Here is a 27,901-nt window from a genome sequence, read left to right on the forward strand (position 1 = left end):
GTTTCCATAGCTCAGTGTCAAGCCACCGACACGCAATACAGTTACGCCAAGACTGACTGAAGCACAACGCAACAACGCCATTGGTCACTTGGAAGCAGGCGAATCTCGATCAGATGTTGCCAGAGCTGTGAATGTCCGCCCAAGCACCATCACAAGGCTATGGAATCGTTACCAACAACATGGATCAACTCGTGACCGTCCACGATCTGGCAGACCTCGTGTGACCACGCCCCCACAAGATCGCAACATCCGGTTACGTCACCTTCGGGATAGGACCACCACTGCGACGTCTACTGCCTCAACCATACCAGGGCTGCGCAGGATTTTCGATCAGACCGTACGCAACCGTCTACGAGATTCTTAGGCCCCATGTGCAACCCATCATGGTGAACGTCAACGACGTTTTTCAACATGACAACGCCCGTCCTCACATAGCCCACCTCACCACTGTCTTCTTGAGACACCACAACATCAACGTTCTTCCCTGGCCCTCCAGATCACCAAATTTAAACCCCATCGAACATCTTTGGGACCAGTTGGACCAACGTCTGCGACGGCGACAACCTCAACCGCAGACTCTACCTCAACTTGCAGCAGCTTTGCAGGCTGAGTGGACAGCCATTCCACAGGATGTGATTCGTCATCTCATCGCTTCCATGGGCAGGAGATGCCAAGCAGTTATTGATGCTCACGGGGGGCATACTCGTTATTGACGTTGAGTGACGTTAAACTTCACCTAGTGAGCGTGGACTTCGCCTTTGCAGACTTTGGATGTTCAGCAGTGAATGTGCAAAGTTTCACACATGTCATACAGAACTACCCGGAATAAACTTGTTAACAATGTGTCTCATATTTTGCCTTTTGCGTTTCTTTTTTTGAAGAGTATATTTTGATTTGTCAGAGTAAGATATGCTAATAAACCATCATATAAATAATATTTAATTGTCGCAGAAGTTGATTTTATGGTGATTGATTCAAAATTATCAACATCTCAAATTTTTTATGTAAATTTACACTTCCTAAACCTTTCCCTCTAGTTTATTACTTATCTTGGATTTACAATTTTAGGGAAGATGTCAACGTATAAAAGTCACTGCCTCGAACAACTAATAGAAATGTCTTGAAAATGGAACTTTTTTATCAGAAACTTGAGATAATTTTTTCCATATTTGTATTTTCAACTTCTGTACAATTCTGAATAAATTAACTATCTTGATAACCCTAAAATACAAAGATACGTACCAAAGTTAATGTACTAAGATTGGATTACAAATTGTACCAAACAACAAAATCACTTCAGTATTTTCAGTAAATAGAATAACTATACTTGGTTACAAATTTGTAATGATCTGAGTGATATTTAACATTTTTATTTTAAAAAATCGCAAAATGTATCAAATGAAGATAAAAAACGTTTTTTTATAAAGTTACATCTTCGAAGGAAAGTTAATAAATATTAACTTGTACAAATATTTTCCTTTAAAACTATTTTTTACATCTAATGCCGTTTATATTTTTGAAGAACACAACAAAAAGCATAACACAAATTGGACAAATATCTAACCCTAATTAGGGGCTTGTATCACTGATTTTAGGTTTAAAGAGATTTGACAGTATTTTACTTTATGGTTTTATGAAATAGTACCTTACTTCGTAACTTATATAAGAGTATCTTGCTTCCTGGTTTTATGAACCAGTACCTTACTTCCTGGTTTTATATAATAGTATCTTACCTCCTAGTGTAATATAATACCACTTTACTTCCTGGTTTTATATAATAGTATCTTACTTCCTAGTGTTATATAATACCACCTTACTTCCTGGTTTTATATAATAGTATCTTACCTCCTAGTGTTATATAATACCACCTTACTTCCTGGTTTTATATAATAGTATCTTACCTCCTAGTGTTATATAATACCACCTTACTTCCTGGTTTTATATAATAGTATCTTACCTCCTAGTGTTATATAATACCACCTTACTTCCTGGTTTTATATAATAGTATCTTACCTCCTAGTGTTATATAATACCACCTTACTTCCTGGTTTTACTAAGCTGATACTTACTTCTGTTTAGAGGCACTCATCTATTTTAACTTACCCCATCCAGTCATCAAGAAGATGAACTAAAGAAAGAAAGAAGCAGAATAAAAGGTTTTATATATATTACGTCGTTATTTTACTAATGACAGAAAAAACTTTATATATGTTGGTAGAATGAAGACGTTTAGTTTTATTCTAAAATCATGCAATTAAAAACTCTTTAAACCAACGTTTCATAATAACAAATATTCCATGTAAGAAGTTACTCACTGAACTGATTTCTCAGGGTGTTCGGAAAGTCACTGTGCAGTTTTGTAATCATACACAAGTGCACAGTGACTTTCCGATCATCCTGTAGTTTAATTAGGAGCAACATATTACTAAGTTGATTAAGAATCAAATTGTACACCTAATATATAGGTACATTAAACTCTAAACCTCCAGAAATCCACTTTATTTGTACACTATTTAACACTTACCTAATATGTATAGTAAGGATTTCGTTACCTACCTAAACTACACACAGCACACTTCGATACCTATCTAATTCATACACTAGTGTCTCACGTCGACATAATCTGCACACTACAATTATCAAACTATTCACATTCAGTGCACGACAACCTAAGTCCTTAAAATGTAGATATTCTACATGCCAAGTCCTCAATAACCCTACCTCATCTATACACTACCATACTATACAAATCTTCATAGCCCACCTAACCTGAACACTACAACATTCAGTTCCTACTAAATATATAAATTACCGTTCTTGTATCTTTGTAATGTACCTAACTTACAACCTTCAGTTCCTACTAAATCTATAAATTACCATCCTTATGTCTTTATAATCTAACTTTAACACTATAACCTTCAGTTCCTACTAAATATATAAATTACCAACCTTACGTCTTTATAATCTACCTAACTTTAACACTACAACCTTCAGTTCCTACTAAATTTATAAATTACCATCCTTATGTCTTTATAATCTAACTTTAACACTACAACTTTCAGTTCCTACTAAATCTATAAATTACCATCCTTGTGTCTTTATAATCTACCTAACTTTAACACTACAACCTTCAGTTCCTACTAAATCTATAAATTACCAACCTTATGTCTTTATAATCTATATAACTTTAACACTACAACCTTCAGTTCCTACTAAATCTATAAATTACCGTCCTTGTGTCTTTATAATCTACCTAACTTTAACACTACAACCTTCAGTTCCTACTAAATCTATAAATTACCATCCTTGTGTCTTTATAATCTACCTAACTTTAACACTACAACCTTCAGTTCGTACTAAATATATAAATTACCATCCTTATGTCTTTATAATCTACCTAACTTTAACACTACAACCTTCAGTTCCTACTAAATCTATAAATTACCGTCCTTGTGTCTTTATAATCTACCTAACTTTAACACTACAACCTTCAGTTCCTACTAAATCTATAAATTACCATCCTTGTGTCTTTATAATCTACCTAACTTTAACACTACAACCTTCAGTTCGTACTAAATATATAAATTACCATCCTTATGTCTTTATAATCTACCTAACTTTAACACTACAGCATTCAGTTCCTACTAAATATATAAATTACCGTCCTTGTGTCTTTATAATCTACCTAACTTTAACACTACAACCTTCAGTTCCTACTAAATCTATAAATTACCATCCTTGTGTCTTTATAATCTACCTAACTTTAACACTACAACCTTCAGTTCGTACTAAATATATAAATTACCATCCTTATGTCTTTATAATCTACCTAACTTTAACACTACAGCATTCAGTTCCTACTAAATCTATAAATTACCATCCTTGTGTCTTTATAATCTACCTAACTTTAACACTACAACCTTCAGTTCGTACTAAATATATAAATTACCATCCTTATGTCTTTATAATCTACCTAACTTTAACACTACAGCATTCAGTTCCTACTAAATCTATAAATTACCGTCCTTGTGTCTTTATAATCTACCTAACTTTAACACTACAACCTTCAGTTCCTACTAAATCTATAAATTATCCTTGTGTCTTTATAATTACCATACAACCCTTCGTACTAAATATATAAATTACCATCCTTATGTCTTTATAATCTACCTAACTTTAACACTACAGCATTCAGTTCCTACTAAATCTATAAATTACCGTCCTTATGTCTTTATAAGCTTCCTAACTTTAACATTACAACCTTCAGTTTCCAGTAAACAGGTAAACTACAGTTGTCAATATGTATACCTCATATGTAAGTACAACTCCAGTTTCTTCTTACAACACAATTTTAATATTTTATTTTTACATAAAATCTTTACAAACAATACTCTCGTTGACAGTCATAATTCTTTTTCTTTTACACTTAAATATGATACATATAACTGAGACACACAGAAGTAAAACAAAAACACAAACTTAGACCCAAAATGTCATTAATAATAAGCTACATGCCATACAAAGAAACTTAGTAACAAATACACGACATGCGCTGACAAGCTAAACGATCATTCGCTTCACTTGAGACTGAGAAGTTAAACATAAGTGGCTCCAGGTCCTTTATTACAGCATCTTGACTTGAAAAAAAAAATCACAAGGCTTAAGATTAATAATTCATGTAACATAATGTACATTAAAAACATAATAAAAATACATTCTTCCATAATGGTCCACAGATATTACGTTCGAAAGATCCCATATTATCTGTAATTAAGTTACACTCAAGTCTTTATTTAGAAACTACAAATAAGCCGATGTATTTTATTTACTTGTAACAAAATATCGTGCTTCATTTAAATTTTAATATTAGCATCTGGCCACGTGTAAGAATTTTACGGACCAGCTGGTTAGGGTTAACACCATCTTTGTTGGCCGTCATTTCTTTGCTTGGAGGATTGTTGGGGATATTTATTTTAAATACAATTTTCGACAATTCAGAGAACTGTGATGAAATGCACGAGGTTTAAAACTAACCATGTTTTATTCTAAACTGTATTTGGGGGCCGCCTTACCTAAACGGTTGGATAAAACGGACCTCTTAAAATGGTGTACCATGATCGTCATCTGATTTCTAACGACTCCAACTTTAAATAAGTGCTGCATTTACCAAACACATTTAGATCAGTTAAGTCATAATTTAAATATTGCCGGGCAGGGATTTAAAAGGTTGTGGGCCTGTAGAAAATCAGCGCAAAGAAAAGTATTTGTTTGTTTGTTTGTTTTTGAATTTCGCACAAAGCTACACGAGGGCTATCTGTGCTAGCCATCCCTAATTTAGCAGTGTAAGACTAGAGGGAAGGCAGCTAGTCATCACCACCCACCGTCAACTCTTGGGGTACTCTTTTACCAACGAATAGTAAGATTGACCGTCACATTATAACGCCCCACGGCTGAAAGGGCGAGCATGTTTGGTGTGACGAGGATTCGAATCCCCGACCCTCGGATTACGAGTCGAAAGCTTTAACCCACCTGGCCATGCCGGGCCTACAGGTATGGAACAATGACGTATGTAGTGGTCAAAGCTTATGGCTGAAATATACGTATTTAATATGGAGTAAGAGAGTCCCCTCCCCTGCTACGACAAAAATAATTGGACATAAAAAGTTTTGTTCATTACCACAGGCACGAGCTAAAGGTTAGGAACAAACGGAAAATCGCAGCAGAAGCCCCTGGTAAGTAAACACAGAAAGCATTTTATAACATAAACAAAATAAGTGATAAAAAATAAATATGGCAAAATAATTATTAAAAGTGCCCATTCTTGAGTAAATTATAGCATTATTCTCGATAGCAAAAAATACATGCTTAAGTGTGACGTCATATCACAGCAAAAAATTACATTGAACATTTGACACAGAAAATTAAATAATATGTTTAAAACAAATATTATCTTGAATGTTGGAATGTTTTACAGGAATCGAAGTAAAGAGGATACTGTTTAGTATTGTTTACAGTAAACAGCCGGATGGGTTTACTTAGAATCAGGAAGAAAAGCAAGTTGAAAGCACGAGAATGCAAAGCATCAAACACAAAACACACTTTTGAATATAGATACGTGTATAAATGTTACAACCAACCCAGGTTTGATTTAGTTTTACATTTATTCTACCTCTGTACCACATGTAAAGTCCTGACGTAAGTAACTACTGAAGTTACATCATCTTAACTGACGAACTTAGATCATCTTATTTCGGCTATTGTTTACAGACTGCGATTTCTTTGTTGACTGCACGTGAAAAAAAAAGCGACGAAATCGCCATCTTTCGGGTAGAATATTAACATTTAAAAAATTAGCCGATGTCCCTTCAATTTATTTTATCTTTACGCTTTTTAACCAGAAACAAAATAGGTAAAGTGTTTAAACTAACGATATCCAATAACATGTGGTTCATGTAAATATGTTCACATAACTTTTTCGTTTGATCATGCTATTTAAGAAGATACATTTTTTTAGGGCAAAGGCACGATGGATTTTATACTCTATTCCTGGCAGGGAAACGAACCCCGAATTTTAGCGTTTTCAGTTCGTAAGCCTCCCGTTATTCTACCGAGAAATATTTATCGTGGTATTTTAAATAAACTATCCCTTGTTTCAGTGAATTTCACCCAACTATTATTTTTTATTTGAGGTAGTTAGAAAAACTAAATATGGGTTATAATAGTGACACTAATATTATCAAAATAACAGAAAAACGACAACACGTTTTACAAGAAAGCTACACAAATACTGATGGTTTGAAATGTACGTACCATTATATCTACTTTCTCTACCGTTCTCTTCTGGTTCTATTCCTGCTGTTAGCCATTTTGCCCACGACGTTTTGTCACTAAATGTACTAGTATGTTTACTAACTGTTCAAATAGCTTTCCATACAACTAGTGTACTTAGATGTATCGAAAGCTACGTTCATAATACATATAAATATATCTTTCTTTTTGTGCATATGTGTTAAACGGATACTTTTACAATAACTAATATATGGTACTCAGTGGTTAAATGAAACAGCTTTCAAATTTGCTTACCTCACTAAAATGTCGTGGGGAAAAGGCCGGGAAAATAAATAACATCAAAAATAGTTGTTAACAAAATTAGAATTAAAATTTTCATTAAAACGTGTATAATTCACAGAATTAAACTGTGTACATTGTTACAATGAAAACAATAAGTTTCGGTAAACTGGGTACATTGTTGCAATTAAAACATTATGGTTCGGTAAACTGGGTACATTGTTACAATTAAAACATTATGGTTCGGTCAACTGGGTACATTGTTACAATTAAAACATTATGGTTCGGTAAACTGGGTACATTGTTACAATTAAAACATTATGGTTCGGTAAACTTGGTACATTGTTACAATTAAAATGATAAGATTCGGTAAACTGGGTACATTGTTACAATTAAAATGATAAGATTCGGTAAACTGGGTACATTGTTACAATTAAAACATTATGGTTCGGTCAACTGGGTACATTGTTACAATTAAAACATTATGGTTCGGTAAACTGGGTACATTGTTACAATTAAAATGATAAGATTCGGTAAACTGGGTACATTGTTACAACTAAAATCACAATTAAAATGAAAAGGTTCGCTAAACTGGGTACGTAAACTGTCACAATTAAAATGATAAGATTCGGTAAACTGGGTTACAATTGAAATGATGATTACAATTGAAATGATAAGATTCGGTAAACTGGGTACATTGTTGCAATGAAAACAATAAGATTCGGTAAACTGGGTACATTGATAAAATTAAAATGATAAGATTCGGTAAACTGGGTACATTGCTACAATTAAAACATTATGGTTCGGTCAACTGGGTACATTGTTACAATTAAAACATTATGGTTCGGTAAACTGGGTACATTGTTACAATTAAAATGATAAGATTCGGTAAACTGGGTACATTGTTACAACTAAAATAAAAAGGTTCGCTAAACTGGGTACGTTGTCACAATTAAAATGATAAGATTCGGTAAACTGGGTACATGATTACAATTGAAATGATAAGATTCGGTAAACTGGGTACATTGTTGCAATGAAAACAATAAGATTCGGTAAACTGGGTACATTGATAAAATTAAAATGATAAGATTCGGTAAACTGGGTACATTGCTACAATTAAAATGATATGGTTCGGTAAACTGGGTACATTGTTACAATTAAAATGATAAGGTTCGGTAAACTGGGTACATTGTTGCAATTAAAATGATAAGATTCGGTGAACTGGGTACCGAAATTTCCAAGTTTAAAATAATTTATTTTTTAAAATTAAAAGTTTCGGTAAACTGGGTACATTGTTACAATTAAAATGATAAGATTCGGTGAACTGGGTACATTGTTACAATTAAAATGATAAGATTCGATAAACTGGGTACATTGTTACAATTAAAATGATAAGATTCGGTGAACTGGGTACATTGTTACAATTAAAATAAAAAGGTTCGGTGAACTGGGTACATTGTTACAATTAAAATAAACAGATTCGGTAAACTGGGTACATTGTTACAATTAAAATGATAAGATTCGGTAAACTGGGTACATTGTTACAATTAAAATAAAAAGGTTCGGTAAATTGGGTACATTGTTACAATTAAAATGATAAGATTCGATAAACTGGGTACATTGTTACAATTAAAATGATAAGATTCGGTGAACTGGGTACATTGTTACAATTAAAATAAAAAGGTTCGGTGAACTGGGTACATTGTTACAATTAAAATAAACAGGTTCGGTAAACTGGGTACATTGTTAAAATTAAAATGATAAGATTCGGTAAACTGGGTACATTGTTACAATTAAAATGATAAGATTCGGTACACTGGGTACATTGTTACAATTAAAATGATAAGATTCAGTAAACTGGGTACATTGTTACAATTAAAATGATAAGATTCAGTAAACTGGGTACATTGTTAAAATTAAAATGATAAGATTCGGTAAACTGGGTACATTTTTACAATTAAAATGATAAGATTCGGTACACTGGGTACATTGTTACAATTAAAATGATAAGATTCAGTAAACTGGGTACATTGTTACAATTAAAATGATAAGATTCAGTAAACTGGGTACATTGTTACAATTAAAATGATAAGATTCGGTGAACTGGGTACATTGTTACAATTAAAATGATAAGATTCAGTAAACTGGGTACATTGTTACAATTAAAATGATAAGATTCGGTGAACTGGGTACATTGTTACAATTCAAATGATAAGATTCAGTAAACTGGGTACATTGTTACAATTCAAATGATAAGATTCAGTAAACTGGGTGCATTGTTGCAATAAAACGCTTTCGTTATTTCTTTAAAGTTGAGAATATTCTCGAAAATTATGCTAAAGAAAAAAAACATTTTTATTTTAAGAAACACAATAGCAGAGATAAAGTGCATAACTTGGATTCATTGTTCAAATGAAACGTTTTATATTGTGATAAACTGCTGAAAGCAATTCGCTGCTCTCAAATATTACGAGAAAAAGTTGTTTGTATTTCTAGCACATTGATATAACAACAACATTAGAAACAAAGTATTTCGCTTAATATGTACATTCTTTAGAAACATAAAATAAATTCCTTTTTTTTTAATAAACTGACGATCAACACGCGCGTTTGTTTTGTTAAGCCTACTAATTAGAAGAAACATATATCACACTGTGTTGACAGTGCAACCTAGTGGTCACTCAAGTTCGAATATATTTCGAAATTTATCGATTTATTTGGCGGTCTTGAATGAAAGTTAAAAAAACACCAACTAGTAATTTCAACATTAAAATTGAAAGAAATAGTCAGACATTTAATATGCAGCAAGTGTATTCAACATAAATAAATGTTTTTGTTACATCTGTATAGACAATAAAACTAAAAGTAATGATTGCATGTTTGAAGACCAGTAAATAATTTTCATATTGTCCTTGTTTTCTATTATTGTGGTTTGTGATAACACCTTTAGAATTTTCATATTGTCCTTTTTTTCTATTATTGTGACTTGTGATAACACCTTTAGAATTTTCATATTGTCCTTTCTTTTCTATTATTGTGGTTTGTGATAACACCTTTAGAATTTTCATATTGTCCTTTTTTTCTATTATTGTGACTTACGGTAACACCTTTAGATTTTCATATTGTCCTTTTTTTCTATTATTGTGACTTAATAACACCTTTAGATTTTCATATTGTCCTTTTTTTTCTATTGTGGTTTGTGATAACACCTTTAGAATTTTCATATTGTCCTTATTTTTCTATTGTGGTTTGTGATAACACCTTTAGAATTTTCATATTGTCCTTTTTTTCTATTATTGTGACCTGTAATAACATCTTTAGAATTTTCATATTGTCCTTTTTTTCTATTATTGTGGTTTGTGATAACACCTTTAGAATTTTCATATTGTCCTTTTTTTTCTATTATTGTGGTTTGTGATAACACCTTTAGAATTTTCATATTGTCCTTTTTTTCTATTATTGTGGTTTGTGATAACACCTTTAGAATTTTCATATTGTCCTTTTTTTCTATTATTGTGACCTGTAATAACACCTTTAGAATTTTCATATTGTCCTTTTTTTCTATTATTGTGACCTGTAATAACACCTTTAGAATTTTCATATTGTCCTTTTTTTCTATTATTGTGGTTTGTAATAACACCTTTAGAATTTTCATATTGTCCTTTTTTTCTATTATTGTGGTTTGTAATAACACCTTTAGAATTTTCATATTGTCCTTTTTTTTCTATTATTGTGGTTTGTAATAACACCTTTAGAATTTTCATATCGTCCTCTTTTCTATTATTGTGACTTGTGATAACACCTTTAGAATTTTAATATTGTCTTTGTTTTCTGTTGTTGTTTCTGTGAATTTTCATAATATATAATTTAATATTTCCTACTGGAAAAAAAATAAAATATACTACTTACCTTAAGTCGGCCATCTAGGTGCTTCTGTTGATACGAAAAACCAGCTGTAACCTGCAATGATATACAATTAACCTTTACGAATATTTACCTATTTTGTAATATTATTATTTTACCAAGCAGTTTCGTCTCTGCATCAGATTATATTTTTATTGGAGGACTCATCTTAACCTCAAACAATAAAAACTCTCTAATCTGATTTCAAAAGTTGCTTCTATGATGAATTTAATTGCGAGTTAAAATCAGTCACACGTAAATTGGCTACTTTTACGTAGTTCAGTATAACACAAATTACCGTAATAAAGAAAACGAACAGAGAGACCTCTAGTGTAAGATGATGACACTATATCGAAAATTCCTGAGAACAGAAGCGTGAAGTTGGATGGTGCTATTTCTGGAAACCTTGGTAATTCGATAAAAAAGGTTAAATACATCTCTTTGAAGATTTCATTTCAACTGTATATTTTACTATACGTTTTCATTGTATTATACACCTCATCTTATGCAAATATTTATTGATTCTTTACAAACCTAATACTGTAATAAATCGTCCAATGTGATGTCACACTTCCTTGTTTCAGTACGAGAGCGCAATCCGACTGTTAAGAAGTCTGCTTTTACAACCTACTGTTATTAAATTCCACTTGGGGTTCGAAGAGAGTAATAAAGATTTATCAAAAAGTTTAACGATTTTTTCACTTAATAAATAATAATATCATATAGAAGCTGTTGTTTTCCCAATAAGGTGAAATCGCCCCACACATACACACATGCGCGCGCGCTTGTGTGCGCATGCTCAGACTGCTTTATTATACTGAACACTCATTAGGAATAGATGTGTATTTTTACATTGCATTTAAACGAGTGTGGAATTTTGAAATATTGAAATAAAACCACGTTGAATGAGACTTTTCACTCAAAGCTACAAAAGTATATATTAGTGAACCATGAACCTTCAGATTCACTCTAATCACTGTGTCACGAGCAGAATTAGTTTTCTCGAGTTCTTAACGTGAACTTCTTACCTTCGGTTGAGGAACTAAAGACATGAAATTCTGTGTAGTTTTTAATAAAATTTATATTTATATTTAGTACAACTATGTTTTCCTGGGCTAAATATGGGAATTTTCATATCTTGCTACAATAAATTATTGCTATTTTTGAGTGTGTTTCATGTAAATTGGAGTTTTCTGTCAAACAAATCTGTAATGTAAAAGAGACCGATAGGTGGGGTACAAGAGAAAGTTATAATTTTCACGCGTTCAGCATCTACAAAAAACAACTTTGTAATGTCTAAACTAATGTTTTAATCAGAAATATGCTTTCTATACGTAAAAAAGAGATATTCATAGTTTTATGTAGAGAACAAACATTTGTAACGTTTAGAGCTTTCTCAGATCGTGTCTTCAAGAATACTACTGATGTTGGTTTGATTCTACAGATCACGAGTTTTTGAGTTAAAAGATATTCTGGTTTACTTTGGGCAAGTCAATGTTTATTAATAAATACTTTCTTTTTAATATTTTTCTTCTGAACGAAATGCATGTAAGAAGTGAGTAAATACGAGAGCAAAGAAAAAATCTTTCTGAAAGCCAAATGACAATTTCAATTTGAGGGTAGGCTGTTAGTGGCCCTGATGAGCAATAAAACCGAATCGAATGAAATATAGCTAATAAAAATGGTTTGGTTTGGTTTGTTTTGAATTGCGCGCAAATCTACTCGAGGGCTATCTGCGCTAGCCGTCCCTAATTTAGCAGTGTAGGATTAGAGGAAAGGCAGCTAGTCATCACCAACCACCGCCAATTCTTGGGCTACTCTTTTACCAACGAATAATGGGATTGACCTAACATTATAACGCTCCCATGTTTGGTGTGAAGGGGATTCGAACCCGCGACCCTCAGATTACAAGTCGAATGCTTTAACCACCTGGCCATGAATAAAAATGGAAAATTCTAGTTTATCATTGTTTCCAATTCTCTTATTTATTTCGTTGTTATTTTTGGACCCTTCTACCAAAAGGGGCCCGGCATGGCCAAGCGGGTTAAGGCGTTCGACTCTTAATCCGATGGTCGGGGGTTCGATTCCCCGTGACACCAAACATGCTCGCCCTTTCAGCTGTGGGGGCGTTATAATGTGACGGCCAATCCCACTATTCGTTGGTAAAAGAGTAGCCCAAAAGTTGGCGGTGGATGGTGATGACTAGCTGCCTTCCCTCTAGTCTTAAACTGCTAAATTAGGGACGGCTAGCGCAGAAAGCCCTCGAGTAGCTTTCCGCAAACTTCAGAACAAACAAAACAAAACAAACTTACCGAAAGGCCGTGTCTTCTACAGCTGCATATAGATTTACAGCTAGAACAACCCCGATTCAACTTTTACCAGAAGTTTCGCTCATTATCATTCCAGATAAGTCAAAGCAAGAAAAATTTTAAAATCCCAACAATTTATTCCAAGCGTGTTTTGAACACTGGATGCCCATATAGTGCGCGCCGCTATACGTGTATTAAATTGAATTAATTAGTTATATGAGGAGAATATATAGGACTAAAATTATTGTGTAAGAGATTTTTTTAGTGCTATAAAACAATAAACTATGTGAGGAAGAAACAACGAACATTTCAGTGACTTTCAAACTAAATAGCGAGAACCGCAACACAATTATCCAAAAACATGTCCCATATAAGGAATAGACACTACTGTTGCAGTAAAAGAGTTAACACCAATTATCTTTTTAAAAACTGTTAGCTTCAAATCTAGCAGGTGTTCAGTTAGCCATGAACTACAGAAGCTTGACTTAACTTCCCGATAATTAATCTTATATAATTCAATAAATTGTACAAATCTTAAACATTTATCAGTTTGCCTTCCATCAACCTTTTCGCTATGACAGTGTTTTTTTACGTTGTGTCCTGAATAAGGCCTAATGGTTAATTTTAGAGATGCGTATCGAAAGATCCCAGGTTCGAGATATGAAGTCGCTGAATATTTTGTGTGCTTTCAGCTGTGAGCGCGTTATAAAAGAGACAGTCAATTCAATTATTTGCTTTAATGATCCTGACAAAGCCTTTGTGACGGCGGATGTTACCCTCACTGTGTCTATGATTTGATCGTTAGGCTTCGTTTGCATAAGGTGTGGTTCAAGTTTCTAATCTAAATAGCCACTGGCCCTTTCCAAAAATAAATCTAATTAGAACTCATGATGTTAACTAAATTATATCTTCCACATCCAGTGCTGACGAGATCTCTCGGGAAGTACCAGGGTTCATCAAATCAGTTGGTATACATTAGAAGTAGCACTGGTTTAAACGCTATCTATATAATTACCTGGCACGAAAAACAATAACTTGTATTTAAACTAGATTTCATAAGTAAATTGTAATTATTATTAAATTTATTGAAGTCAGAAATTATATTTTTGGGTAAGGGTCAATTAAACCATGCTATGTATTTCCACGATGAGAACAGTATAGATAGCTCATTGTGTGGCCTTTTGCTTAATAACAAATGAATTAACCAATTAAAATGTAAGTTCAAATAAAGTATACATAATTTAGAAATCAAACTATAAACTGAAAAGTAACGTATCTTGATTTAAAAAACAACTTCTGAGGTTACTTTTATTAGGGTCAGTTGTAAAACACGGTCTTAGTTAATCTCACTTGAAAATCTGTAAATATGTCTGCATTTATTTAAAGGCTTTTAAATTTCATCTGTCTGTCTGCACGTTTCATTTATCTGTCTAATTAACTGTATATTTATAAAACTCATTGTGAAAAGTAGCGAAAAGCTTAATCACTGAGCTATCGTAATTTATGAATAGACGCGTAGGCACATCAGAAGTTTCAAATGTTATTTCATTTATTATTTGTGCTTAATCAATACACAAATACAACTGCGTGGAGAAAATTCCATAAAAAAATTAAAGTTTTAAATTCAGATTAAGTTACTATGAAAAATCCTAACGAAAACAATTTCAAACACACTCGACACACTCGGAGATTATTTAAAACTGTTCTTATAATTTGTTAACATTCCCCAGCTTGACTTAAAATAGCTCTGAAGCGCCTCTTCTTACATTGCCTATATAAGGAATCCCACGTTTCTGGCACCGGCAATTTTTATTTGAAAACAATACGGGATTTAAGTTTCTGTACAATTGAAAATCTTCTTTCACTTATGATGTTTATCACATATTGTTTCTCGTATCTTCAAGCCTCCTACATCACATCTGAAATCACTTTTTGTTCTTGTTCGAAGGTGAAATGAATCTTTATATAAACCGTGTTGACCACGCACTACTTGAGGTTATATATATGTATATCCGCTGTGTAACGTATAGTATTTACAGCTCTATTTTACTTATTTTATTTCGCAGGGCAGTGCTACGTCTACAGACTTATATCACTATAAATCTGGTTTCGATACCCGTGGTGAGCAGAGCTCAAACAGCCCTTTGTGTAACTTATGCTTCTTAAAATAAACAAAGATTTATTTGGTACAGATTTTCCAGAAAAAAAGAAAACAACAACAACATTTTCCATCATGAACAATACTTTAAGACGATTAAATAAATAAATGTTACGCCTCCCCCCCCCCACTGCCCCAGGGGTATGTTTAGAACTCTAGAATCCGAGGATTGATACCCAACCCGCCTTTTTTTCTTTTTTTGCGTGAAAGAGGAAATAAAAACTATTCTGTAAATTTAGTTTCTGTCAGACATAATTTTTATACAAATTAAATCGTCTTTAAAGATATTCCATACATAAAGTTGTGGAGAAAGAAAATGGTAGTTGAAAATAATTTTAAAAATATTTTAGTAATGTAAAAACAACTACATGAAACTTCTACACAGTTTAATGTTGAATTGTTAAAGCTTAGCCAACAAATAATCCCAAAACCCACAGCATAAAACTATGCCTTAATATTCAACAGTATATTCTTTTCAAATTATTTCTAAATACTCTATTTGAAATATCAAATGAGAAGCCAGTATCTTCCTTTAAGACTTCGAATTTAACAGTTATCCATAATTCTTGGAACAGAACTGTTTTAATTACAGTCTGTCTGTTACAAGTACTACATGGATATTCTCAGAAATTACAAATATATAGAGAGAATTCCTGATAACTAAGAACTATTTCTTACATTTCTAAACCGAAGAACATTGTGCGTCAACTGATTCGTTAAAAATAATGTTCAACGTTTAAGTAAGTTGTTACAATGTATTCAACATTCGACTGTGATATCAGTTTCAGTTTGTTTGTTTGTAGTTCAAGCACAAAGCTACACAATGGGCTGTGTTCTGCCCAACTTGGGTATCGAAGCACCAGTCTTAAAGGCTTAGTTTTAGAACTCTGTCACTATCAGTCGACGTAAATAAGATGTTAAAACTTAAATATTCCAGAAACATAGCGAGTCCGAATTTTAACAGATTCAAGTTTTAAGTAATATAGTAGGTCAGTGGTAGACTTAGCATCCTAGAATCTTTCACATAATGTATTACTATTACTAGCGTTAACAGCAAATTGTTAGGCTTACCTGTTGAGGAGAGAGGACTGCCGCTCAAGAGCCTCTGGTGAACTAAATAAACCAGAATTCGCGTACCAACACTCCTTGCTGTGTTGAAGTGGTATCAGGTATCGCCACTGGGATTGGTTGATTTTTTCTCAGATGTCTTTCACTCGCCAATCTTCTTTCAGTTAACTCGAAGTTTCTTGTCTGATTATCTATTATAAAACACGAGCCTAGGACCGAACAACTTAAATAAACAAATTTGACAAATAAGAGGAAGCCGTATGCAACGACCTCTAGTGTACTTGGAACATAAGAGCTAAATGTCAGTCCTTATATCAGTTATCGAGAAGCTCTAACGCTGCATGTCGAGATTGGTTCAGATCGGATAAAATCCTAAGTTTATAAAATATATAGACTGTAGCCAATTTTATAATAGGCATTCATAACACTTTCATTTTCCATCAGTATCTTAATATATTGAGAAATATAGATATAAACACTTATTAACACAAACAATGTTTTACTGCAGTGTTTCAAACCTTTTTTTTTAATTTCACGCAAAGCTACTCGAGGGCTATCTGCGCTAGCTGTCCCTAATTTTGCAGTGTAAGAATAGAGGGAAGGCAGCTAGTCATAACCACCCACCGCCAACTCTTGGGCTACTCTTTTACCAACGAATATTGGGATTGACTGTCACATTTATAACTTCCTCGCGGCTGAAAGGGCGAGCATGTTTGGTGCGACGGGGAGTTTAAAAACTAAAGTTTCTTTAATTCTCGTGTAAAAGAGCATTTAAACAAGGAGTCAATGCTAATCGTGATTATAATTTGATATAACAAGTCAATCAATGCTTAAAAATGGTATAGTACACAAGGTGGAGTACGTCATATTAAAAAAGGTGACAATCACAACCGACGTAAAGTCGCAGTGGGACGGAATTTATCAGAATCACGTTGTGATGTTACTAATCTTTACTTAGGTAGTGTGATGCAGAACACATTGTGCTATTACTTATATTTACTTAGGTAGTGTAATGCAGAACACATTGTGCTATTACTTATATTTACTTAGGTAGTGTGATGCAGAACACATTGTGCTGCTACTTATATTTACTTAGGTAGTGTGATGCAGAACACATTGTGATATCACTTATATTTACTTAGGTATTGTGATGCAAACACATTGGGCTATTACTTATATTTACTTAGGTAGTGTGATGCAGAACACATTGTGCTACTACTTATGTTTACTTAGGTAGTGTGATGCAGAACACATTGTGCTATTACTTATATTTACTTAGGTAGTGTGATGAAGAACACATTGTGCTACTACTTATATTTAATGAGGTAGTGTTATGCAGAACACATTGTGCTATTACTTATATTTACTTAGGTAGTGTGATACAGAACACATTGTGCTACTACTTATATTTACTTAGGTAGTATGATGCAGAACACATTGTGCTATTACTTATATTTACTTAGGTAGTGTAATGCAGAACACATTGTGCTATTACTTATATTTACTTAGGTAGTGTGATGCAGAACACATTGTGCTACTACTTATATTTACTTAGGTAGTGTGATGCAGAACACATTGTGCTACTACTCATATTTACTTAGGAAGTGTGATGCAGAACACATCGTGCTATTACTTATATTTACTTAGGTAGTGTGATGCAGAACACATTGTGCTACTACTTATATTTACTTAGGTAGTGTAATGCAGAACACATTGTGCTATTACTTATATTTACTTAGGTAGTGTGATGCAGAACACATTGTGCTATTACTTATATTTACTTAGGTAGTGTAATGCAGAACACATTGTGCTATTACTAATCTTTACTTAGGTAGTGTGATGCAGAACACATTGTGCTATTACTTATATTTACTTAGGTAGTGTAATGCAGAACACATTGTGCTATTACTTATATTTACTTAGGTAGTGTGATGCAGAACACATTGTGCTATTACTTATATTTACTTAGGTAGTGTGATGCAGAACACATTGTGATATCACTTATATTTACTTAGGTATTGTGATGCAAACACATTGGGCTATTACTTATATTTACTTAGGTAGTGTGATGCAGAACACATTGTGCTACTACTTATGTTTACTTAGGTAGTGTGATGCAGAACACATTGTGCTACTACTTATATTTACTTAGGTAGTGTGATGAAGAACACATTGTGCTATTACTTATATTTACTTAGGTAGTGTGATGCAGAACACATTGTGCTACTACTTATATGTACTTAGGTAGTGTGATGCAGAACTCATTGTGCTACTACTCATATTTACTTAGGAAGTGTGATGCAGAACACATTGTGCTATTACTTATATTTACTTAGGTAGTGTGATGCAGAACACATTGTGCTACTACTTATATGTACTTAGGTAGTGTGATGCAGAACTCATTGTGCTACTACTCATATTTACTTAGGAAGTGTGATGCAGAACACATCGTGCTATTACTTATATTTACTTAGGTAGTGTGATGCAGAACACATTGTGCTACTACTTATATTTACTTAGGTAGTGTGATGCAGAACACATTGTGCTACTACTTACATTTACTTAGGTAGTGTGATGCAGAACACATTGTGCTACTACTTATATGTACTTAGGTAGTGTGATGCAGAACACATTGTGCTACTACTCATATTTACTTAGGAAGTGTGATGCAGAACACATTGTGCTACTACTCATATTTACTTAGGAAGTGTGATGCAGAACACATCGTGCTATTACTTATATTTACTTAGGTAGTGTGATGCAGAACACATTGTGCTACTACTTATATTTACTTAGGTAGTGTGATGCAGAACACATCGTGCTATTACTTATATTTACTTAGGTAGTGTGATGCAGAACACATTGTGCTACTACTTATATTTACTTAGGTAGTGTGATGCAGAACACATTGTGCTATTACTTATCTTTACTTAGGTAGTGTGATGCAGAACACATTGTGCTATTACTTATATTTACTTAGGTAGTGTGATGCAGAACACATTGTGCTATTACTTATCTTTACTTAGGTAGTGTGATGCAGAACACATTGTGCTATTACTTATATTTACTTAGGTAGTGTGATGCAGAACACATTGTGCTACTACTTATATTTACTTAGGTAGTGTGATGAAGAACACATTGTGCTACTACTTATATTTACTGAGGTAGTGTGATGCAGAACACATCGTGCTATTACTCATATTTACTTAGGTAGTGTGATGCAGAACACATTGTGCTATTACTTATATTTACTTAGGTAGTGTGATGCAGAACACATCGTGCTATTACTCATATTTACTTAGGTAGTGTGATGCAGAACACATTGTGCTATTACTTATATTTACTTAGGTAGTGTGATGCAGAACACATTGTGCTATTACTTATCTTTACTTAGGTAGTGTGATGCAGAACACATTGTGCTATTACTTATATTTACTTAGGTAGTGTGATGCAGAACACATTGTGCTACTACTTATATTTACTTAGGTAGTGTGATGAAGAACACATTGTGCTACTACTTATATTTACTGAGGTAGTGTGATGCAGAACACATCGTGCTATTACTCATATTTACTTAGGTAGTGTGATGCAGAACACATCGTGCTACTACTTATATTTACTGAGGTAGTGTGATGCAGAACACATTGTGCTATTACTTATATTTACTTAGGTAGTGTGATGCAGAACACAATGTGTTATTACTTATATTTAATGAGGTAGTGTGATGCAGAACACATTGTGCTATTACTTATATTTACTTAGGTAGTGTGATGCAGAACACATTGTGCTACTACTTATATTTACTTAGGTAGTGTGATGCAGAACACATCGTGCTATTACTCATATTTACTTAGGTAGTGTGATGCAGAACACATTGTGCTATTACTTATATTTACTGAGGTAGTGTGATGCAGAACACATTGTGCTACTACTTATATTTACTGAGGTAGTGTGATGCAGAACACATTGTGCTACTACTCATATTTACTTAGGAAGTGTGATGCAGAACACATTGTGTTATTACTTATATTTAATGAGGTAGTGTGATGCAGAACACATTGTGCTATTACTTATATTTACGTAAGTAGTGTGATGCAGAACACATTGTGCTATTACTTATATTTACTGAGGTAGTGTGATGCAGAACACATTGTGCTATTACTTATATTTACTTAGGTAGTGTGATGCAGAACACATTGTGCTATTACTTATATTTACTTAGGTAGTGTGATGCAGAACACATTGTGCTACTACTTATATTTACTTAGGTAGTGTGATGCAGAACACATCGTGCTATTACTCATATTTACTTAGGTAGTGTGATGCAGAACACATTGTGCTATTACTTATATTTACTGAGGTAGTGTGATGCAGAACACATTGTGCTATTACTTATATTTACTTAGATAGTGTGATGCAGAACACATTGTGTTATTACTTATATTTAATGAGGTAGTGTGATGCAGAACACATTGTGCTATTACTTATATTTACATAAGTAGTGTGATGCAGAACACATTGTGCTATTACTTATATTTAATGAGGTAGTGTGATGCAGAACACATTGTGCTATTACTTATACTTACTTACTGCTTAAAATTTATCGCTTTTAGGGAAAGTAGAAAACAGTTTTTCTGATGGAAAATGTTCATACATTTAAATAATAACTATGTTTTAAGATCTGGAATGTAAACTTTACAAACCAGGGATATCTCTTCTACTTAATGAAAACAAGAAAAAGGCATTTGGATCATCTAGTAGCACCAGGATCATCCGCAAATAACTCTGCAAGAAGTCGGGTACAGATGTGTTAAATATATATATATATATTTAAAGGATTGTGACAAAGTTCGTGCACTTTCCCCAGGTAACATTATGCAACATAATCAAAAAGGAACTCTTTCTAAAAAAGAAACACAACTCACGTGTGCACAAGTTGCTTTCAGTAGATATACATTCAACTGTCACATTCCTCAAGTAGCTGGACCATGAATTGGGTATCCATTCTATTCCATACCGAACGAAGCACTATGGATTTCTTTGTGATCAAACTATTAAAACAAGCGTGATAAAGTAACTTCTTCTATGCTGGGCAGGTTATAGAAAGCATAAAAGGAGGAATGGTGTGTTTTTAATGAGACAGACTTGTCATGGAGCCTTTTATAATGAAGCCTTGGCTGCAATGCTCTTTAAAATGTACTGTCGTCAGAAAAACGTGATCATACATGACAACATGGCTTGTAAGGATGTAACGAGGGTACAAAATAATTTTAGTTTGACAAAACTGTATTTCTCTAAACAAGTAAGTGGTAGTTTAAATTTGGCCTAACCATTTGTTTCATTACAGTAGACGTCCAAGAAAAAGCATGCAGGTGGTTCTAACTGTCATACAGGTAATTTCTTAAGTTTAATTGACATATTAAACATAAACGAATAAATTTTTCAGATAAAGTGTAATATTGCAAATTTCTGAAGAAATTCATCCTAATTCTGCGAGTCTAAAAATTAGAAATAAATGTTGAATAATATAGGGACCATTTAAGTTACACTTAAATACATTCTTATTTAAACTTTTCGTACATTATGAATACAGCAAGTTTTAAACATTTGATAGTATACTGCACGTGTTATAACTTATATTTAGAGTAAAATATCAGACACAGAGCTGTAAAAAGTGATTAATTAGGCCTACAATTTTACATTCAAAACAATTTTCGTTTGTAAAAATGTTTCTCCAATCTGACATAAAATTTACTATGACTCGCGTAATGGATTGTTACTAGCTCGTAGCATATATACGCCTACACGTGATATCGATTTTGGAAATGAACCCCCCCTTTAAAAAAAACATCCTGATGGCACTCCATATTGCTACCATAAAATTTATCACTAATGTAGAAATAACTAAATAGCATTTGTAAATGTGTCACTAGTATAGAAATAACGTTTGTAAATGTGTCACTAATGTAGAAATAGAGACACTGCGCTTGTGAATGTTTCATACGCGTAACTATTACATACTCAGAATTATACGTTATTTAAACACCAGCTGAAGTACGCGTCCTCCTGACGGAAGTTATGTAAATTAATGATTAATGAAAGGTTATCTAAGAAAACGAAAAGTTGCTTCTTCTTATATGTGACCACACTAAATATGGTGTCAACAGTGGTTGAAGTAATGATAAACAACTGAAACCAATTACGTAAACATACGAAGCTGAAAATTTGTAAGTATTCCTGCACGGACCCAATGAACCATTTTACACGTTGGTAAACATCCATCCACACCCTGCGAAGTACTTACATACATATTATATTTATGTAGTGTTATACATTACACACAAAAACGACGAAATAAAAATGCAAAGCAAACACATGTGTGTAACATTGTTCAAAGGAGACGGAACTAGAAAACCGGAAATCTTGTTCTCACGGTACTATATATCAATAGCAATATTTTTAAATTAGGGACGGCTAGCGCAGATAGCCCTCGAGTATCTTTGCGAGAAATTAAAAAATAAACAAATTTTTGAGTAAATTTCAAGAAAAAAACGAACACAGCCAATGAAATGTGAGATGAAAACTGGAAATATAAGATAACAGTTGCGATGAAAAACCTAAATTAACAATAATATTTTACTGATGCTATTACGGTACTGCAACAATACCGACAATTGTTTAAATGACGTTTCTACGGATTGTCCTAGTTCAGTGTATATAAATGTCGTTTCTACAGATTGTCCTAGTTCAGTGTACATAAACGACGTTTTTACAGATTGTCCTAGTTCAGTGTACATAAATGACGTTTCTACGGATTGTCCTAGCTCAGTGTACATAAATGACGTTTCTACAGATTGTCCTAGTTCAGTGTACCTAAATGTCGTTTCTACAGATTGTCCTAGTTCAGTGTACATAAATGTCGTTTCTACGGATTGACCTAGTTCAGTGCACATAAATGTCGTTTCTACGGATTGTCCTAGTTCAGTGTACATGAATGTCGTTTCTATGGATTGTCCTAGTTCAGTGTACATAAATGTCGTTTCTACAGATTGGCCTAGTTCATTGTACATAAATGACGTTTCTACAGATTGTCCTACTTCAGTGTACATAAATGACGTTTCTACAGATTGTCCTAGTTCAGTGTACATAAATGTCGTTTGTGTAAATAGAACATCAAAAGTGAGGTAGTTGATTTTGTCACGTAGCTGCCGCTCTCGTGCCAAGTTCGCTATAAACGCACAGTGTCCAATGGAATCTACATATAGAACTGTAAACGTTCAACTGCTAATTTGTCAGGAATTATAATTTCACACCTCCTCCCTAAAGAAAACATTAATTGCCTTCCAGTGTTAAACACACGTATTAAAAACAGTCTTGTTGCTTCAGTTCTATTATTGAGTGTTTGATTTTTACTGGGGGAAGGGAGATTATTCAATCAAAACAGTGCAAAGCCCAGTCCACGAAAGAACGCGTTTAATTTCTTCGACTATAAGTTTCGCAATTTTAAGCCACAGTGACACAGTGGTATCTATGTAGATTTACAACCCTAGAGACCAGGTTTCGATACCTTTTGTGGGTAATACACAGAGGGCCTATGATGTAGCTTTATGCTTAAGTACAAACAATATTTATGTAACAACTGATCAGCTTAACAAATAAATAATATCTGTTAAATGTCCTACTCATTCGTAAAGTTCATATATTATTTATACTGGTACTGTAATTTTTTTTCTCGTTTCTTTAACTATTAGATTTGTTTTACGTTTTTCTATGGCCAACTTTTGTTTGCGAAGTTCAACCTGTGTTTAGTTTAACTTCTCATTCTTGCAAAACCTAATCTTTTAGCTCTAGTAAATAATTAAGATAGAACGTTTCATATTTACACAATTAAAAATGTTTATTTTGTAATGTAACCGTTTCTTAGGTTTTAAACATTACAAAAATGCCGTGCATTTAGGCTTAAATCTTTTCATTCACAGAAAATTAATTTAAAAGTTTTAGTATAATACAACATTTTTAATTGATCATAACTTCAGGTTAATCTTTAAAAAAGTGAAAATAACAAAAATATCGTTAGAAAAATAAAAGGTAACCTAAATACTAGAATGTGTAAAATTACAAATCTCACCGTAATTTACACCTGATGATGTAACGTCTACGGTCAAATGTTAAATATTGAGATAATATAAGCTTCTTTAAGGGCATTACACGGCTCCACGTATTAATAATTAGTATATTGAATAATAATAAATAATTAATTGTGACAACAATATAACATGTTATTCAAACACTTCAAGTGGTGGGTACAGAACTTTACATCAAATTCTACAAAATAAAGTATGTGATGAAAAATGTCACTGTACAGTACACTTCTTTCATAACAATTTATATTGGTAGATTTATATTATTAAATGTATGTTCTTTTATTTACGTTGTTAGCCTTATATTGTTAGTTTTCTGTTGTTAGGATTATACTGTTAGATTTATATTATTAAATGTATATTCTTTTATTTACGTTGTTAGCCTTATATTGTTAGTTTTCTGTTGTTAGCTTTATATTGTTAGATTTGTATTATTAAATTTATACTGTTAAACTTTTTGTTGTTAATCTATATATTTTTGTATTTTGGTTCAAATTTTATCCCTAATTGTATTGCATAAGTAAATAATTCAAACACACGTTAAAAATATAAAAATTGTTTCAAACTGTGTCTTAGCATTTTAAATTGGTTTTAACACGTAAATAAATATAAATGAAATTAGAAGTTTAGCTCATAAAATAAATTTAAAATGAAACAAATATTTAGAACAGAAGAAGAAAATATATTTTTAAATTAGACGGCAAGCGAAAAATATTAATGAAAACCTACTCCCAGTTTTGAAATTTTAAGGTGGTATGAAATTAATGCAAATAAACTATTGAAAAGTAATAATTTGGTAATTTGAATTGAAATATGTTTAAAAGTAAAAATCGCCACAAGTATAATCGAAATAAGTCTCAGCGCGTGTCTCGGCATCAAATTTAAACGCTGACATACACGACTTCTTGTGCAATTTCGTGCTAGTTTTAAAGGTTTCTAAATATAGAACCTCCAACACCAAAGCAACATATTTAAACTTACAATAGCATACGATACGTTACGACAAACAAGTAAGCCTAATTTCCTAAATAAAGGCACAAAAGTAGCAGGTACACTAACACGGAAATTTATAGTTGAGCGGAATAATAAAAATTACCGTTATCTGGAATAGACTGTCAGCTTGGATTCTTGAAGTTGGATTCTTAAAATCAGTAAATAAATATATAATCGTGTTTTATACTTTATTTATCCGATAAGGTCTAGAAAATATCGACCATATTGTCGAATTTTTGAAATACAAACATTATAGCATAGCTAGTAAATCCACTCTACAAATAGTAACATAAACAACAAAAACACAACTCCCCAAAACACTATCAAATCAGAAGGGGAAAGAAAGATTTAGGCAGTGTTTCTTAGGTATTTAAGGACACAAGAAAAACTGAGTATTTTTGTGAAACGACAACAAAGTGAGTTTGATTTAATGTGCTCTGAAGCTGTTGCAGGAAAAGCATACGAGAAACAGATGTTGGCAAAAGCTTAGCGATATTTTTATCTCTTCGTCCTACAGTAATGGTCCTTCAGACTGGTGTAAAGCACGTGAAATGAGAAAATATTTAGAATTTTCAACACCACTGGAAATCTAATTACTTCTTAGGTTTGACGTCACGTAAAATATTTTTAAGAATCTTTCCTAGTATCTCGTTGGTTTGTTTTGAATTTCGCGCAAAGCTACTTGAGAGCTATCTGCGCTAGCCGTCTCTAATTTAGCAGTGTAAGACTGAAGAAAAGGCAATTAGTCATCAACACCCATCGCCAACTCTTGGGTTACTCTTTTATCAACGAATAGTGGGATTGACCGTGACTTTATAACGCCAACATGGCTGAACGGATGAACATGTTTGGTGCGACTGGGATTCGAACCCACAACCCTCAGATTATAAGTCGAGTGCCCTAACCACTAGGCCATGGCGGGCCGCTATTTAAAAGTGTGTCTCACCAGGTGATAACCGTACAGTGCAAATCAATATGTCGTTGTGAATGAAATCAGAACTTACCTACTGTAGAAGTTACGGTTATTGTATCTTTGGTCCCCCGCTGGTACAGCGGAAAGTCTAGAGATTTACAACGGTAAAATCAGGGGGTTCGATTCCCTTCAGTGGACTGAGCAGTTAACTCGATGTCGCTTTGCTATAAAAAAAACACACACACCGAGCGACGTAGTGACATGCCCAGATATATGTTAAATACTTACTGAAGCCATGACATCTCCAAAATATATGTTAAATACTTACTGAAGCCATGACGTTTCCAGAATATATATTAAATATCTACTGAAGCCATGACATCACCAGAATATATATTAAATACTTATTGAAGCCAGAACTGGACGCTCTTGTTGCTGAAAAAATACAGTATAAAAACGCGTAGTTGATACTCCTACGTCTGTATTTTCTCAAGATGGACGCCATTAGTGTTTAAGGATGTTCCGGAATGTCTTCTTGGATTTATGCCAAGAATGATTCAATAAAGGTGTTTAAATGTGGTTTCCGAGTAGCGTGGAACTAGTAAAAACTGTCCAGTGTTACGTTCGCGTGCGTAATCAGTTAATAAATCCTTTTCACACAACAACATTCAAGTAAAATAATACAGTTGTTTACTGGAAACACGTGAACTTTTAGGTCTATTTCTGGACGGAAAAGTTAAAACGACATAGTTTAAAACGACATGGTTTCAGCGTCAGTGAACTAACATTTTTTCAGTAGTCTCTTTCGTATGTTTCTTACATGGAGCATCAGCTAATATATGTTAAGGTTTTTGGTTTTGGAATTTCGCACAAAGCTACTCGAGGGCTATCTGTGCTAGCCGTCCCTAATTTAGCAGTGTAAGACTAGAGGGAAGGCAGCTAGTCATCACCACCCACCGCCAACTCTTGGGCTACTCTTTTACCAACGAATAGTGGGATTGACCGTCACATTATACACTCCCACGGCTGGGAGGGCGAGCATGTTTAGCGCGACGCGGGCGCGAACCCCGCGAAGAATTACTTAACCTGAATTTTTGGCTTAACATAAGAAATTATTGTGTTTTATTTAGATATCACACTTATAACAAAAACCTCATTATAAGTGTGCCAAATGTAATGTCAACTATCACAGGATAACGCGTGTGTTTCTAAACATGTGTTGTATCAAATTGTAACAAACTTCACTTGTAAAGGGGAGAACAAGACAGAGCGGTGAAACTTGGGGATCAACTGTATCCTGTGATCTCCCTGTGTGGAAGTGCCACGTGCCTAAACTTTCTTCACGTGG

The 27,901-nt window shown here is 33.3% G+C and overlaps 1 protein-coding gene across 10 annotated transcripts in view; it reads right to left on the minus strand.

The window, feature by feature from the left end:
- LOC143257922 (troponin I-like) overlaps positions 1-26,783 on the minus strand; it is a 44,090-nt gene extending 17,307 nt beyond the window's left edge. For 4 of the 10 annotated variants that reach the window (XR_013032016.1, XR_013032019.1, XM_076516970.1 and 1 more), the window contains exons 1-2: positions 16,510-16,834; positions 10,974-11,028 (exon numbers count right to left, since the gene is read on the minus strand). The gene's annotated coding sequence lies outside the window, so the exon portion shown is untranslated. Of the gene's footprint in view, positions 1-2,103; positions 2,129-6,810; positions 8,667-10,973; positions 11,029-16,509; positions 16,835-26,644 lie in introns of those variants that run through there. The other 6 variants (XR_013032018.1, XM_076516974.1, XM_076516976.1 and 3 more) reach the window with 3 other exon arrangements.
- Positions 26,784-27,901: the final 1,118 nt, after the last annotated feature.

The sequence above is a fragment of the Tachypleus tridentatus genome, chromosome 7 (assembly GCF_004210375.1).
Source record: "Tachypleus tridentatus isolate NWPU-2018 chromosome 7, ASM421037v1, whole genome shotgun sequence".
Taxonomy (NCBI): domain Eukaryota; kingdom Metazoa; phylum Arthropoda; class Merostomata; order Xiphosura; family Limulidae; genus Tachypleus; species Tachypleus tridentatus.